At 43.5% G+C, this 15,402-nt stretch overlaps 1 long non-coding RNA gene across 1 annotated transcript in view; it reads left to right on the forward strand.

Moving 5' to 3' along the window:
- Positions 1–7,687: 7,687 nt before the first annotated feature.
- LOC118531880 (uncharacterized) overlaps positions 7,688–15,402 on the forward strand; it is a 431,257-nt gene continuing 423,542 nt past the window's right edge. Inside the window, exon 1 of the long non-coding RNA XR_013441432.1 lies at positions 7,688–7,866. This is a non-coding gene — a long non-coding RNA (uncharacterized LOC118531880). The remainder of the gene's footprint in view (positions 7,867–15,402) is intronic.

Below are 15,402 nucleotides of genomic sequence, written 5' to 3' on the forward strand. Positions count from 1 at the left end.
CATTGGATTGATCTGAATGAAAAGACAAAGGCTGGATGAGATGAGGAGGTAGAAGGATGCCTCATGGGTAGCTTAGGTGCCAAGTGCTGGGTAATCCTGAGGAAAGAATTCATTGTAAAGATGACAGAAGAGGCAGATCCTGTGATACATCAGCACTCATGAGGGCTTCCTGTACTTTAAAAAAATGGAATCTTGGCCTGGGTTCACCGGGTTCGACTGGATGACGTCACTGGGCATTTGTTCTGCAAATAGTTTTCCGACTTATCACGTGATCTCAGTGTGTAGCCTCTGGAATCAGAATTGGAGTCCAGATTCAACCTGCCATTTCTGACTTTAATAACTGTGCTGTGAATATGTTGGATTTGAATTAGAGACTGAAGGACTAGAGGCAACAGCTTTACCTTTAAAGAACTGGTGGTGGGGCAGTCAGAATGGCTAAAATTAACAAGTCAGGAAATGACAGATGTTGGCGGGGATGCGGAGAAAGGGGAACCCTCCTACACTGTTGGTGGGAATGCAAGCTGGTGCAGCCACTCTGGAAAACAGTATGGAGGTTCCTCAAAAAGTTGAAAATAGAGCTACCATACGATCCAGCAATTGCACTCCTGGGTATGTACCCCAAAGATACAAAAGTAGGGATCCGAAAGGGTACGTGCACCCCGATGTTTATAGCAGCAATGTCCACAATAGCCAAACTGTGGAAAGAGCCAAGATGTCCATCAAGAGATGAATGGATAAAGAAGAGGTGGTATATATATACAATGGAATATTATGCAGCCATCAAAAGGAATGAGATCTTGCCATTTGCAACGACGTGGATGGAACTGGAGGGTATTATGCTGAGCGAAATAAGTCAAACAGAGAAAGACATGTATCATATGACCTCACTGATATGAGGAATTCTTAATCTCAGGAAACAAACTGAGGGTTGCTGGAGTGGGGGGTGGGGTGGGAGGGATGGGGTGACTGGGTGATGGACACTGGGGAGGGTATGTGCTCTGGTAAGTGCTGTGAACTGTGCAAGACTGTTGAATCTCAGATCTGTACCTCTGAAACAAATAATGCAACATATGTTAAGAAAGAAAAAAAAAGAATGTAGCAGGAGGGGAAGAATGAAGGGGAAATCGGAGGGGTAGACGAACCATGAGAGACAATGGACTCTGAAAAACAAACTAGAGGGGAGGGGGTTGGGAGGATGGGTTAGCCTGGTGATGGGTATTGAGCAGGGCACGTTCTGCATGGAGCACTGGGTGTTATGCACAAACAATGAATCATGGAACACTATATCTAAAACTAATGATGTAATGTATGGGGACTAACATAACAATAAAAAAAATTAAAAAAAAAAACGTGGTGGGGGCGGGGAAGGATCAGGGTAGTGAGCGTGGAAAATCGAGGAAGGGGAGAGTTTATAAGGAAAGACGTCGTTTTGGTTTATGTCACAGTGCCTCTTACCCCTGGCCACGTTTGCTCACCCCTTTGTGCACACACATCGCTGGGAAATCTGGGCCTCGGATGCTTACTGGTGCTTGTACCCCTTTGCTGAGGCTAATTCTGTCAACGTGTTGAGCGATGTGTGGACAACTCCTCTATGACAGTTAAAAACCACAAAAAAAAACCCCCCAAAAACAATTGGCTTTTTCCTGTTACCAGCCAGTCCCTGTGTGTAGTTGTTAGTTGGTTTTGTGCTGAGGGAATATAAAATTGAAAATTCTAAACTAAACGTAATTAGGGAGGGAAATTGGTTGCCAATTTACCACCCCCATATAATACAACTAAAACCAAATGTAAATGATTTTCCGATGATCCAAATTAGTTTTCCCTTCTGCCAACTACCATGGAGCACCCAGATTAGAGAGTAGTAACGAGGCCGTCTAATAGGTAGGTTTTGGAAAGGATTCCATTTGTCTTAGGAAAGGGTATTGGGAACGGTGCCCTTTTGAAACATTTACTTAAATGTTTATTTTGGGATTTATGATACTAGCATACTGCCTTTTGATTTGTTCCTTTTCTGAGTGCTCAGATTTTCATGTCTTGCTTTTGATTTTTGTCTTGGTGAATTTTTTTAAACTTTCAAAAAGAGAACACCCATTGCTTAGCATATGGGACAAAAGGAACTTTTTTCCCCCCCTTATGGGTTTTTTCTTTTTCTTATTTTTTTTTTAAAATGAAGCATCTAAAACTTTTTCCATTTTTTTTTTTTTTTTTCTCCCTTAAGCCTCAAATGACCTAAGGATTTAGAGGTCCGTCCGAGGTGAGATTCTTTGCTTCACACACAACTGTCTTCTCCTTCTATTGTGATCCCCTTGGTTTGAATGGGGATTCCATGTGGCAGGGAGAATCTTTGTGTTGGCTTCAGTGGGTATATATGTACGGGCAGTTAGATGATTCTGATTATGTGGCCCCTAAACAAGGAGGACCCCAACTCCTCTTATCCCTTTGAATCTGAGTTTACCTTTGAAGCAAATTAATTATGAAAATGTGCAGGCTAATGACTCTGTGGACATGTTTCTGGCATGGAGGGTGGTGAGTTCCAAGCCAAAGGAAGCTTGTAGACATTGAATTTGCTTTGAGTAGGGTCATTTTTTTTTCTCCTTGTACATTGTTAAATCTGTAGGAAAGGAACATCAGCTTAAGATCTGTCACTCTGGTTTCAGGCCAGCATGCCAAATTCTGTCATCCTTGCTGCATGGCCAAGCATATTTTATTACATGTTATAATTCTGGGCTTGGGCTTGATCCAGCAATCCTGATACAACATCAGATGGTGAGGGGTGTGGAAAAGGAAAAGGGCTGTATTCATTTCTTGACAAGGTTTGGGGAGAAGTCTGAGAGCAGAGTGGATGTTGCAGGTGAATAGGGCAGAAATTTTTCATGGGGGCCGTAAACCTCTCCTGTGTGCCGCCTAGAATTTTAATGGCATCATCCATTTCTGTTCATCCAGCTTGTTGATTTTTAGACTGAAGACAAATTTGGGCCATGCTCCTGCTCTGGCCACCACATCTCCAAGCAGCCCAGCCGTTAGCTCCAGCCTTGAGAACCGTGTCACCATCACAGACATGCAGGATTTGTCCCCATGGCCCCAGTGCTCCTGGGGTCCATGCTGAGGCTTGGCCTCCATTGGTCTTGGGCGGTGGGGGGGTGGGAAGCTGAACTCCTGAACTCTTGTGTCTACACTGGCCAAGGATTAATGATTTCAGAATGCACTTCTCTCATTCCTTTCTTAAAAATGGCTTCAGGTTGCCGGGTTGGAAGCAGTATGAGTAGATAATAGTTTTTTTTAAAAAATAGGGAAAATGATTGTGTTTGTTTCTTGGGTCCAGAGAGTCTTGACCCTGTTGTTGGCAGTATGGTCCCTCCTGCTCCTAGGGGTTTCACAGATGAATCCTTGGCTTTGGTTTGTCAGTGAAGGCCTGTCCTGAAGCTCTAGACTAGAAGGACTGTCCTGAAGCTCTAGACTAGAAGGACTGTCCTGAAGCTCTAGTTCAGCAGCTTTGCAGGAAGCAGTGACACAAGGTTCCAGCCCCTGTCCCCCGCCTTCCACTTACTCTTTGGGGATTGTCAGAAAACCAGCTGGGATGAGGAGGAAGAGCGACTGTGAAGGTTTTCTTTTTCTTTTTCTTTTCTTTTTTTTTTTTTTTGGCAGTTTGGCTGCTGAATGAAAGCAGGCACTTTATTTAGAAGTGAGTAGGGAGGGAAAGGCAGCTTAGGGTTGCCACCCTTCTGGTGCTTATCCATAAATATGAAATGGTGTTAGAACACCAGACACCAGGAGGCTTTCTGATTGGCTGTCGGTGATGTCATCTTGTCATTAATACTGTGCTCAGAAAATAAACGGATCTGCCCATTTTCTTTCTTTCTCTCTTTTCAAGCTGAAATGTATAAAATCCATTTTGTACTCTAACATGAAGCACTTCAGTCAGAGCATTTTGAAAGAATTCTATTTCTCATGTGTTTAGAGTCACTTTGGCCTTCACTTGAGCCCTGCAGTAATCAACCACAGGTATTCAGCCTGTCTTGTCTTATTGCTGAAAAGTAAGCAGACACTTTTCAACACCTGGGCACCAGTGGTTGATATTTACCTGTATGAAGTGCTAATGCAGTAGCTGGGAGTTTTTCTGTCAGCCTTTAAATGTCTTAGTATGCTCCTAGTCAAGGTTGGCACTTCTGGGTACAGGAGGGATGTGGGTGGTAATGAAAAGTGCTTGCTCAAATCCTAATTTTATTTCTCTACCTCTGATAACTCTGTAGTCAAATCTCAACTGGCCTGCTTTTCCACTTAATGCTCATCTAATCTCATGATGGTGTTTCGGCAAGAGGATCACACTTGTGGCATGTCCAGGTTCTGTGTGCACGCATGTGTGTAAAAATCCAATAGCATTCTTGCTATGCAGGATTGATTGACATTCTCAGGAGGAAAGCCACTGCCCAGCAACTGGGTGACCTCTGCATTGATCTGTGGCCCCCCAGAGGTCTGGGAAGGTCTGACCATCCTCCATTCCTCCTGGTTCACTCCAACCGAAGGAGGCATCCGAAGTTTTGATTAACCATTGGGAAGTGTTTTGTATAAATATAGCTCTCTGTGTTTTCTTTACATGTAATATAGAACTGTCCTTTTGAGAGAAAGCTGTGATTCCTCATTAGGAATTTTAGCTAGAATCATCATCTCCTTCCCTAAAATATTTAACTTGGTTTTTGTGTATAACTGTCTCATGATACACCCCTTTGTTTGTCAATGTACTCTTAGGTAGAATCTCTTAATGTCATACACAAATGTTGTGTGAACTCACCACCCCCTTTCTCTGCCCGAAGCTGTTTCTTATAGTAAAAGTGCATCTAAGAGTTTACCCCATCACTGATGAAATGGCTGTCCAAGGTTATTTTTACGAATGCCATGGATGTATTCCTTGGATTAGCAAAATGCCTAGCAAGCAGGTGCAACTGATGTGTGTCTTGAAACCGTATCTCTGGTCAGAGGGAGATGCTGCGTTACTTTTCAGAGTTTCCCCTTGTTTTTCAGCAAGCTTAGAAACCATAGATTCCGTGGCCTTTGGGGTCAGGGAAAAAAGAAGGGACAATGAGGCCCATTCATTCTTATGGGCCCTAATGAGTCATAGAAATGGTCTATTTTCCAGGTTAGAGCTCTCTCTGACAGGCTTTAATTATCTGTGAGCTGAAACAAGAAGTGATAAAAACATGCAAAAGCCTTTCAGGAACAGGTTTTTTGAAGGAGATGAATCATCCAGTTCTGTGTCCCCAGCTCAGCCCTTTTGCGAGGAGCCTCCAGCGGCTTGCCCCCCGATCACGTGACCCGCCGTCTTCGGCCGAAAGGAAGGGAACGGAACAATCCTTCACTCGCAGGAAACCTAATCCTGGGCAGGTGCAGCTTGAGCAACGCCCCTGGGCCCGAAGGTCAGCATGGCTGCGCAGATCTAAGCTTTCGCAGATGGTCTGAGTAGGAGGAGCAGGATCCTGTAATGCTTCTCTCTGCAGCCCCCAGACAGTCCTCTCCTCGGGATCCCCATTTCTCCAGATACTGTTGAACTTTTGAACTCAAGTACAGTGCACCATTAGGATGTTTGTTTGAAGGGTTTCAGATAAAGCAGTGGCGGATTTTAAGGAAACAGTAGACAGATCCATTTTCCTTTTCCTCCAGGGATGCGAGCGATCTAATTAGAAGTCAGTGTTTTAGCCGCTTCCTCTCTATGTGTTTTGGGTTCTTTTTATTTTTTTCTAAAAGACGCTTCTGGACGCGAACAAAAGCCGGATGTTGCATTAAGAGCTTCTGAGCAAGTGCTCTGCGTTAGATTCATCTGTAGTTTACGGGACCACGTTTTCCTCTGCACGGACCAAGCGAGGTCCTGTCCGGCGTTAGGACTTGTTTTCATGCTTGGAGCTGTTGTTTTCACTCTTAAAGTGTCCCTCTGCCATTTTATTTTACATCCACTACGAATGGCCGCCTTTTCTATTGAGATTGTTACTTGGAACTGATGGAGACGCCAGGTGCACGAGTGTGTCACACCCAAGGGCTGGCATATTTGGAAAACGGTAACAACAGGGAAGGACGTCAGTCACCCTTTGGCGGAAGGTGGGAGGCAAAAAAAAAAAAAAGTCCAATAGGAACTGCAGAGAATATCAAATCCACAAATTTGTAGGGATAAGAGTGCAACATTTTCTCAGTTGCAGCCTGATTTATCGAAATCTCATGTTGGGGAGAACAGAATATTTGCTAAACTAATGCGCTTCTCCGAATAGCTCCCTCATTTCTTGTGGCTTGGCGACTAAAAATTAGAAATCCACAATTATACTGTATAGATGAGCCCTGTTGTAAATTTAGTATATCATCTCCACACTCAGGATACGTATGGCTATGAGCACCCACTTAAGAGCTAAAAATGTAAGTTACCACCCACTTTGTCCTGAATTGGAATCCTACATAATTGCGCTATGCTTTAAAAATCCTCCCTGGAGGAAAGAGTTCAAGATTAAGTCGTTAGTGGGCAATCCTTTCTATGAAGCCAAGAGTCCCTTTGAGCTCTTGGAAGAAGCTGAGTAAATACTTGTTGTTGAACAAATAGAATAAATGAAGGGATAACATTCAAGGAAGAATTCATAGGTGTTGCTTAATCCAAATGTCATACACGGTGAGTTCCAGAAGCTCTAGGCTTACCTTAGAAATAAACACGCATCCCACCATGGGTGTAGGATCTGCAGCAGGGTGATAACTGGTGGGCTAGGCAGCTAGAACTGGGGAAAATGGAACTTGTGGAAGGTCCAGTGGTTTCCAAATCTGGCTGGGCCTTGAAGTCCTATTGTGAACTTTGGGGGGGTGGGGGAGAAGCAAACATAACTCACCCACTCCCAGGCCTAACCTCCAGAAGTCACGCACAGCCCAAGGAACCACTGCATTTGTCCATAGGTCGGGAATGCCGGGAATGAAAAGAGGATCAGCAGGTGGAGGTGACTTGGTGAGGGGACAAACCAGAGCAATGGCAAGACCAGCAGAGAGCAAAGAATCACACCTGTTTTGGGGCTTATTTTAAAATTGATTCAGCAAGCACAGAGCACAACACATGGCGTCCCATATTCTGATAGAAATACACCCAGCAAAACTCCTTCCTGCTGATGGGCTCAGGCAGGCTTGAACAGAATTGCAATGCCACTTGTCCTGTGGATTATGGACCCCTGAGCAAGATTACTGTAAGGGACCTAGGGGAGGTAGACGGAACAGCCGGATTTAAAGCCTTCCTGGAGAAGTGATATTTAAACTGTTGGCAGTAGTTTTGCTAGACTAAGGTGTTTGGGATTCTATGCTGTAAATGACCCTTTTCCCAAAGGGGAAGAGGGAGAGGTGCATGGGTTTTGCCTCCAACAACATGCTAGCCCTCGGGGGGGAGGGGGTGGGGAAACTTATTTTCCAAAGGTAATTCTCATTCTCGGCAGGCAGCATGCAATAGGCACCAATAACTACTCTTTGGTTGACTGAAAGATGTTTAATATATGCCTCATTAAGCAGAATTTTTATTCTCTGAGAATGCTTATGTGCCTTATTTTTGTTTTTATTAAAAACAAAAAATTGGGGGAGGGGCGACAAAGCGGGAAATCTGCTAGTTCGCTCTCCATGTTTTTTCTCCTTGGTGATTCTTTGATTTTCACACTGCACCTGTTGGATGACTTCCTCCCTGGATCCCAGCCTCCTCTGATCACAAAGTGAGCACAGCCCCCAGAAGCAAGAAGGTTTAGAACTAGTCTTTTTCTTCACACAGCTTCCAAAATAGAGCCACAAGGATGTGGGAAAGGAAGGATTTTAAGCATCTGTGATGTCTGTCTGGTCCGTCTTTAACACGGAGAGGCCTTCACAGTCCTGGTAAGATGCAAAATAGCCAATGTCCACAGGCTAGAGGTGCTGTTTCTAAGACTGTTCTTTCTGCTTATTTTTACTGCTGGTTTGTTTGCATCTCTGCAGAATATATTCATGAGATAGAAAAGGAATGTGTTTTTTTTTTTCTCTCCCTCCTTTAAAGATGCCAAATCCAGGTGGGGAGTAGTGATCTTGATGAATTCTAACACTTGTCAATTTGAAAATGTTCAGGGAAAACAAATGAAAGAGAGGATGGGTTTGTTTATGTGCTATCCTTCAGTGATTCAAAGCTGCAGACATCTTTCTCACTACACTTTTGAAGTTGAGGGTTGGAACTGAATAATAGACAACCTTCCAACATAAAGCATTATCAAGCTTGAGGGATTTTTTTATTGGATTTTTTGATATTTCATTGTTTTTCTAGCTTGCCTTTGTCTTTGATCACTTATTCCTCTGACAAAAATTTGGTTATGTTACTGCTTTTCTCTTTCCACTAAGCTGATGTTGCATGATGGGAGTTCTCTTTTTTTTTCTTCCTTCATTTTTCTTACTAATTTTATTGGTTGCAAATATTGATCTAGGTCTAGAGAGTTTAAATATACCCATCCATTGTATATCTGCTTTTGTTTTTTTCCTTCAAATATTTTCAGTTTTCTTTTAAAATTTGTTCATAGTAAAGAATTTTAATGATAAATCCTGGTAACCTCAAGTGTTGGGCTAAAGCTTATCTTGGTAAACCTTTATCAATGTTTTGAATTAATAGCTGAGTGATATTGTGGAGAATGGTGTGTTTAAAAATCTTATAGTGTAAACTATTTTCAAGTGTCCTCAAGTACTTCAGAAAACTCCATTTCCATCCTAGCACTTGATAAGGTAATGATGATTCTCCTGTGTTCCTTAGAAAATGAGCCTAAGACTCCACTGACCATTTGTTAGTTTCCCATAGGTTGGAAAGTAACAAGATTGCTTTTAAAAAAAAAATCTATAATTCAGTATTTTCACTAATCCAACTGAGCTTTCTCTCTACTTTTTCCCGTTGGTAATGACAGGAATTACTTTTTTTTTTTTTTAAGATTTTATTTATTTATTTGAGAGAGCATGAGTTGGGGGGCTAGGGTCAGAGGGAGAGGGAGAAGCAGCCTCCCCACTGAGCAGGGGGCCTGACCAGGGCTCGATCCCAGGACAACCTGAGCTGAAGGCAGGCTCTTAATTGACTGAGCCACCCAGGTGCCCCGACAGGAATTACTTTTTAAAAACCTCTGAGAAAATGAGGGTGGTCCAGCCACATTAGGGAGGAGGAAGTGTGGGGTTACCTTGGAAGGTCCTGAAAGACCCACAAGTCAGAGGCATGGTGATCTCCTGACAGTCAGCCTCTGTCCTGGTATTTCCAGAAAAGATTTCTGTTTTTTTCCTAAGGCCAAAATAAGTTGCCATTAGCTCAATAAGACAGTTATGTTAAGAATGGGGGTGGGGGGGGGAGGCATTTTAAAAACATGTCCACACGATAGCCAAAAGGTAGAAGGAATCCCAGTGTCCCTTGACAAAATGTCGTCTATATGTAGGGTGGGCTATTCAGACTTCAAAGAGATGCTGACACCTGATAAATATGGATGAACCTAGAGGACCTTATGCTCAGTGACATAAGCCAGTCACAAAAGAACAAATAATTGCATGATTGACTTGTATGAGGTACCTGGAGTAGTCCAATTCCCAGGCACGTTAGAATGGTGGTTGCCAGGGGCTGGGGGTGGAGGAAATGGAAATTCATGTTTAATGGGTAGAGTTCCAGTTTTGAAGAGTTAATGTGGCTGGATTGTGCTGATAGTAACACAACAACGTGAATGTACATAATGCCACAGAACTGTACACTTAAAAATAGTTAAGGTGGTAAATTTCCTTTACACTTCACCACAATGAAAAAGAAATCTACAACAAAAGGGAAAAACTGATGTTTTTTTTTAAACTTACAAGTTAAACAATGTAAAACAAGTTGGTTATGTTAGCTAATTTTGAATGTTTATATATGTACTATAAATAATGTTTAACATTACGGCACCATTTAAAATAAAAAAAAAGTATGAAATCTTGATGACAAGTAATTGCATTTAACGTAAAGAAATCAAACAAGCCCAATCAGATTTTTCCGGTTTGTGGTATTTGTGTCCTGCACATGTTGTCATTTGGATTCCCAACATAAAGTAAATAAACTGCTCTTTTTTTTGAATTTGGGATTCCTGGAACATGTGAGAACTGATGCATGTTCCGAAAAAAAAGGATTGACCGATGTGCTACTTAAAGTTGATAAGCACGTGGAGCATCTGGGGATTTAACATGCATGTTCTGACTTAGGGACACGAGACACTGCATCCTAACAGAGTTCACCTTCAGAGGGACTTGAATGGGTGGGCTCTCCCCACTGCTAATGTTAGGATCCCTCTGAAGGCTTGTACTGTCACTCACCTTTTCTCTTGCCGCTTGGAGCTTCTGCAAGATCGAAGCTGTTGTCATCCGAGTCCTCTTGACCTTGAGGATTTTGGCAATGTAAAACCACCCCCTCACCTCCACTGTTGCATTAAAAGGAAGGGAGGTGTAGTGCCCACCTTTAATAGGAAGCCTCTGATCCTTTCATTTTTTATGGTGATATGCTTGTTATTGAGGGATAGCTGACTAAGTTTAGTCTGATTATGAGCAATGATACAATGATTAAAGTAGGAAAAAAAAAATCACTCTGCTCTGTTTCAAGCAATAGAACCTATTTCTGTGAAAGTTCTTAATTGTGTCCATGCTACTTGATCATGGATAGTTCGGATAGAATTGTTTTTGTAGTTAGGCAGTGTTGAGGGGAAAGAAACATGGCCTTAAAGCATTGTGTGGAAGGCAACATTCTTTTTTTTTTTTTTTTTTTTTTTTAGATTTTTTAATTTATTTCTTTGACAGAGAGAGAGACAGCGAGAGAGGGAACACAAGCAGGGGGAGTGGGAGAGGGAGAAGCAGGCTTCCCACTGAGCAGGGAGCCCGCTGTGGGGCTCGATCCCAGGACCCTGGGATCATGACCCGAGCCGAAGGCAGACGCTTAACGACTGAGCCACCCAGGCGCCCCTGGAAGGCAACATTCTTATACAGCCCTCAAGATCCCCTCTCTGACCCTTACTGCCTGTGTATTCTGGGTAATCCTTGGCACTGTGAATATGGAGTTTCAGTTGACCTTAAGATAGGGAGATGATCCTCATGAGCTTTACTTAATCACATCAGCTCCGTTAAAAGCAGAGTTTTGTCTTGGTGATGGAAGAGAGCCTAGAAGGATTTGGTGCACCCTTGCTGGCTTGGGACCTCAGTCCTGTAACTACAAAGAACTGAATTCTAATGATGAAAATCAGCTTGGAAATGGGTTCCCTCTCCCCATTCCCCCAGCATCCTGATGAAAACTCAGTCCAACCAACACTAGGTTTCAGCTTCATGATGTGCTGAACTTCTGATCTGAAGAACTGAGCCTAATACATGCCTGTTGAAGCCACTAAACACGTGGTAGTCTGTTCTACAGGAATAGGAAACCAATACACCTTGCATCTTTGTGTGTGAATGCATTTCAAGAGCATACCAACTGTAGGGGTGCCTGGGTGGCTCAGTTGGTTAAGTGTCTGCCTTCAGCTCAGGTCATGATCCCAGGTCCCCATGGTGCGCTCGCTGCTCAGTGGGGAGTCTGCTTCTCCCTCTCCCTCCGCCCCTCCCCTGGCTCATGCTTTTTTTTTTCTCTCTCAAATAAATAAAATTAAAAAGACTATACAAGCTGTAGTAGTAAAAACAAGCTAAGGCTGCTTAGCCAGCTGAACAAAGAAAGTCCATCTCCCTTATACACAATGGAAATTAAAAAAAAAAAAATCTCGAATATGTAAGAAGTCAAACAGTGGAAAGAATGTAGATTTTTGAGAGAAGAAACCTGAGCAAGTCTTAGCTCTTTTATTTCCTGGGTGAGGCAAGTGGCTCCTGCCTCTGAGCCTTATCTATAAAACAGAGGTTGACTAATGGCATCCCATTGTAACCACTAGTTATACTCTCCATGTAGTGTACTCAACTCCTCTCCATATCTCTCCATGCAGCCTCCCCCTCACCCACTAGATAGAGTATGAGGGGTGTTTGTTGCACATGTTTTTAGGGTAGTTTTCTGAAAGCAGTTGAAAATTTTCTGCATTTTTTTTTTTTTAGGACCAGTCAAAAATGTTCCCCTGTCAAGAACATCAATAATCTGATGTTTGCACGAAAAAGCCCTATCAAAATCTATTACTTAGATAAAATGTCTGAAATCTGCTCTAGTTCTACAAAATGAATGTGCATCAATAGTTTTTATCTTTTTAAAATCCAGAAATTCCCTTCCTGTGTGTTTAAAATATAAAGGTAGTAAATGATCTTTAAGATCTGTTTTTGAAACCTAGCATGATTTTAACTAGAAGTATTTCTCTGCCTGGGACAACGCATCAAAATTTCTTCTTGGTGTGTTTTTGCAGCCCTTGTGCATCACGGTGCATGAGCCTGGTCCCTTGCTCTTGGTTATATGTCCATCCAGCTCTGTGTGTCTGAATGCTGGAGTCTTAAAGGAAAGGGTTGCATGGGGCTCTCCAGGTGGCTCATATTTTTTTCTTTGAGAGGACTCTTCCTTGAGCTTAAGGCTCTTATTTACACTGTGACATAAAAAATCTGCAGAAAATTAAGGATGCTTCACTGACAGTATCTCAGGAATGTGATATTTCAGAGGGAAAATGGTACTCTTGGAGAGTTCTTGCCCTCAACACCTGGAGCTGTTTTCTCTGTTACCAGCTAGCTGCTCATATTCATAAATAGGACTGGAGGGGGGGTGGGGGTGGTCCCAGCATTGGAACCACCAGGAACATGGTAGAAAGGATTTGTCAGTCGTTAGAACAGGAGAAGAGAACCACCTCTTCAACCACCTCCTAGCATGTGAGGAGCCTCCTCTAGGAATGTCTTCCAGTGTAGAGAACAAAGTTGCCTACGTGGCCAGGTGTTGGAAGTGCCTTGGTCATGTGGTTTCATGACTCCATCACAGACATCAGACATTAATAAACCTTTCCGTCAACCCATGGGGCATCCCCACAGTCCACACACCCTGCCCCCCGCCCACCACTGAGCAGATCTGTGGTGTGAGCAGTTTCCCCTCCCTCCATCCCTTGTAATTCTGCCTCATTTGGCGTTGGGCTTGTGAAAATAACTTTTGTGGAGCTATTGTTTCTTCTGTCATTTTTCAAGAATGCCAGAGGATAGCAGGGAGGGGAAAGGGATCACAGCTCCCACACAAAGCAGATGCCTTGTTGAGAGTGTGCTTTAGCAGCGATATTCTGGGAATAGCGGTCTCCTTTTTCTTGTCCATTCTTCGCCATTAGTAGAAGTGACGTATTCTCTGACAGTGGTTCAGGGACCAGAAACCTCAGGATTCTCATGGTCTGGCACATTTTTTGGAGCATGCTGTCTTGCCGTATAGGCCATGACGCTCATCAGCCATTGCTGCCATTTCATCCTAGTGAAAACCACCCCAGTGCACCATTCTTGTAGGGTTACAGCACAAGTCCTTCTTCGGATTTGTAGCTTGGTAAGCACTTTGTAGACGGTTAAGCCTTAAGCAAATGAAGCTTCAGTCATTCAACCATTTTATTGAGCATTTAGAGCTTACTTTTACGTGCCTCATTCTTCATACCTGTGTTCTAAGATTGAGGGGACCAGAGATCAGTAAAAGTGTGCAAAATTGCCAGTGACCCATTGTCAATAGAAGCAGCCACTCCCAAGTTACAGGTTGCCTAGCTATCCACAGTACCGAATTCCAGAGTTTTAAAATGGTGGCGACGACCTTCCAAGCTGCAACATTGAACCAGGGTACCATCTTCAAAGGTTCTGGCCCTGTGAAGTGGTGTTTGATGGGAGGATATACCTGGTGTCTCCCTGACGTGATTGTGGATGCTTCCTTCCTGAGGCAATGTTTATTTAGCAGAACTGGGATGTCGCCTGAAGTCTTGGGTTTGAAGACTTGTTTTCTCCTCTCTCGGCAGATTATTTTTGTTCTGGGGGCATCGGTTTCACTATATGAGAAATGGGTACAATAGCTTCCTCTGAGGGCCTTGTGGTTATTACATTGTAAAAAGAATTGCCGGGTACTTAGTGGGTAGTAAGAGTTAACTCTTTGTTCCAGGTTTGCTCTTTAAACGTGAGACATTATTTTATCAATGTTAACTTACTCCCTTCTAGAAAACAACAGAAATAACGCCAAATTATATTTCATATAATGGCCATAAGTGTGTAACTCATGGCCTTGACTCTGCCAGAGCATACATGGACAGGACATTTCCCTTCTCTTTCTGGTAATGTTTCTAGGTATGCATTGGGGTGAGTCACGAAGAATAGACCCCGGAAGGGGCTCAGCAAAGGCACAGAGGAGACTGTCAGGTCTTCTTTTTGGGCGTCATCTTCATCTTAGGAGAATGAGGGGTGTCCCCTATGCCAGCTAGAGTTTTGACTTCCCTTGGCTTTTGCTTTCGGTGTGAAGCCACACATAATGAAGCTAATGAGGAAATCACCATCTTTCCTTCTTCCTTCAGAACAGGGGAGAGACACCTGCTCATGAATGCTGGCTGCCGGCAGTAGCTTGGGGGAGTATCTTTGAGGTCAAGGCTGCTATGGCAATGCCGTGTCCGAGTGTCCATTTTTGTTGCAGTTCCTTGGCTCCAGACAGGCCCCATCCTTCAGTCCAGCATTGCATGCGGCTCTGTGTTGGCTTCCTCCCCTGCCTGCTGAGAGGGCCAGGGTCACTGCACTGCCAGGGCCCAGCCTGTGGCTGTGCGGGAGGGCTCCCTTTGAGATCTTCAGGCGAGTCTGAGCACTTCTCCTGCAGCCTACCCTGTCTCATTGTTTCAGCTCTCCTTTTGCTGCTGGCCACTTCCTTTCCCTGTTCTTGTGTCTTCAGAGATGCATAATCTCCACTGGGTCCATGGACTCTAAGGGCTCAAGATCTACTTTAACTTGATCATCTTCTTTCTTGACTTCTCTTTGTTCTTGTGCCATAGGGTAAGAACTTAGACTGTAGAGAGTGAGAAATCTGTTGCATTGTAGGGAGGTATGGGACATCAGTAGGGCCCAGAGGGGGTGAATGGGACATTGGTGGGGCCCATTGGGAGGGAATGTTCATTACAGAAGAAACCAGAAGACTCCAAGTGCTCTCTGCTATTTTCTAATTGGAAGTCTTTTGACAAGCAACTTCTTTTAAGCTTTGATTTCCTCATCTTTCAAATAGACATAACATCAGGGGTGCCTGGGTGGCTCAGTCAGTGGAGTCTCCGACTCTTGATTTTGGCTCAGGTCATGATCTCACGGTAGTGGTATTGTGAGCCCTGTGTTGGGCTCCGTGCTCAGTGGGGAGTCTGCTTGAGATTCTCTCTCTCCCTTTTCCTTTGCCTCTACCTGCCGTGCCCCCCAAACAATAAATAAATCTTTAAAAAAATAGTCATCACATCTATTTAATCTTCACTATAGGGCCGCTGGGAA

Source organism: Halichoerus grypus, chromosome 9, assembly GCF_964656455.1.
Source record: "Halichoerus grypus chromosome 9, mHalGry1.hap1.1, whole genome shotgun sequence".
Lineage (NCBI taxonomy): Eukaryota > Metazoa > Chordata > Mammalia > Carnivora > Phocidae > Halichoerus > Halichoerus grypus.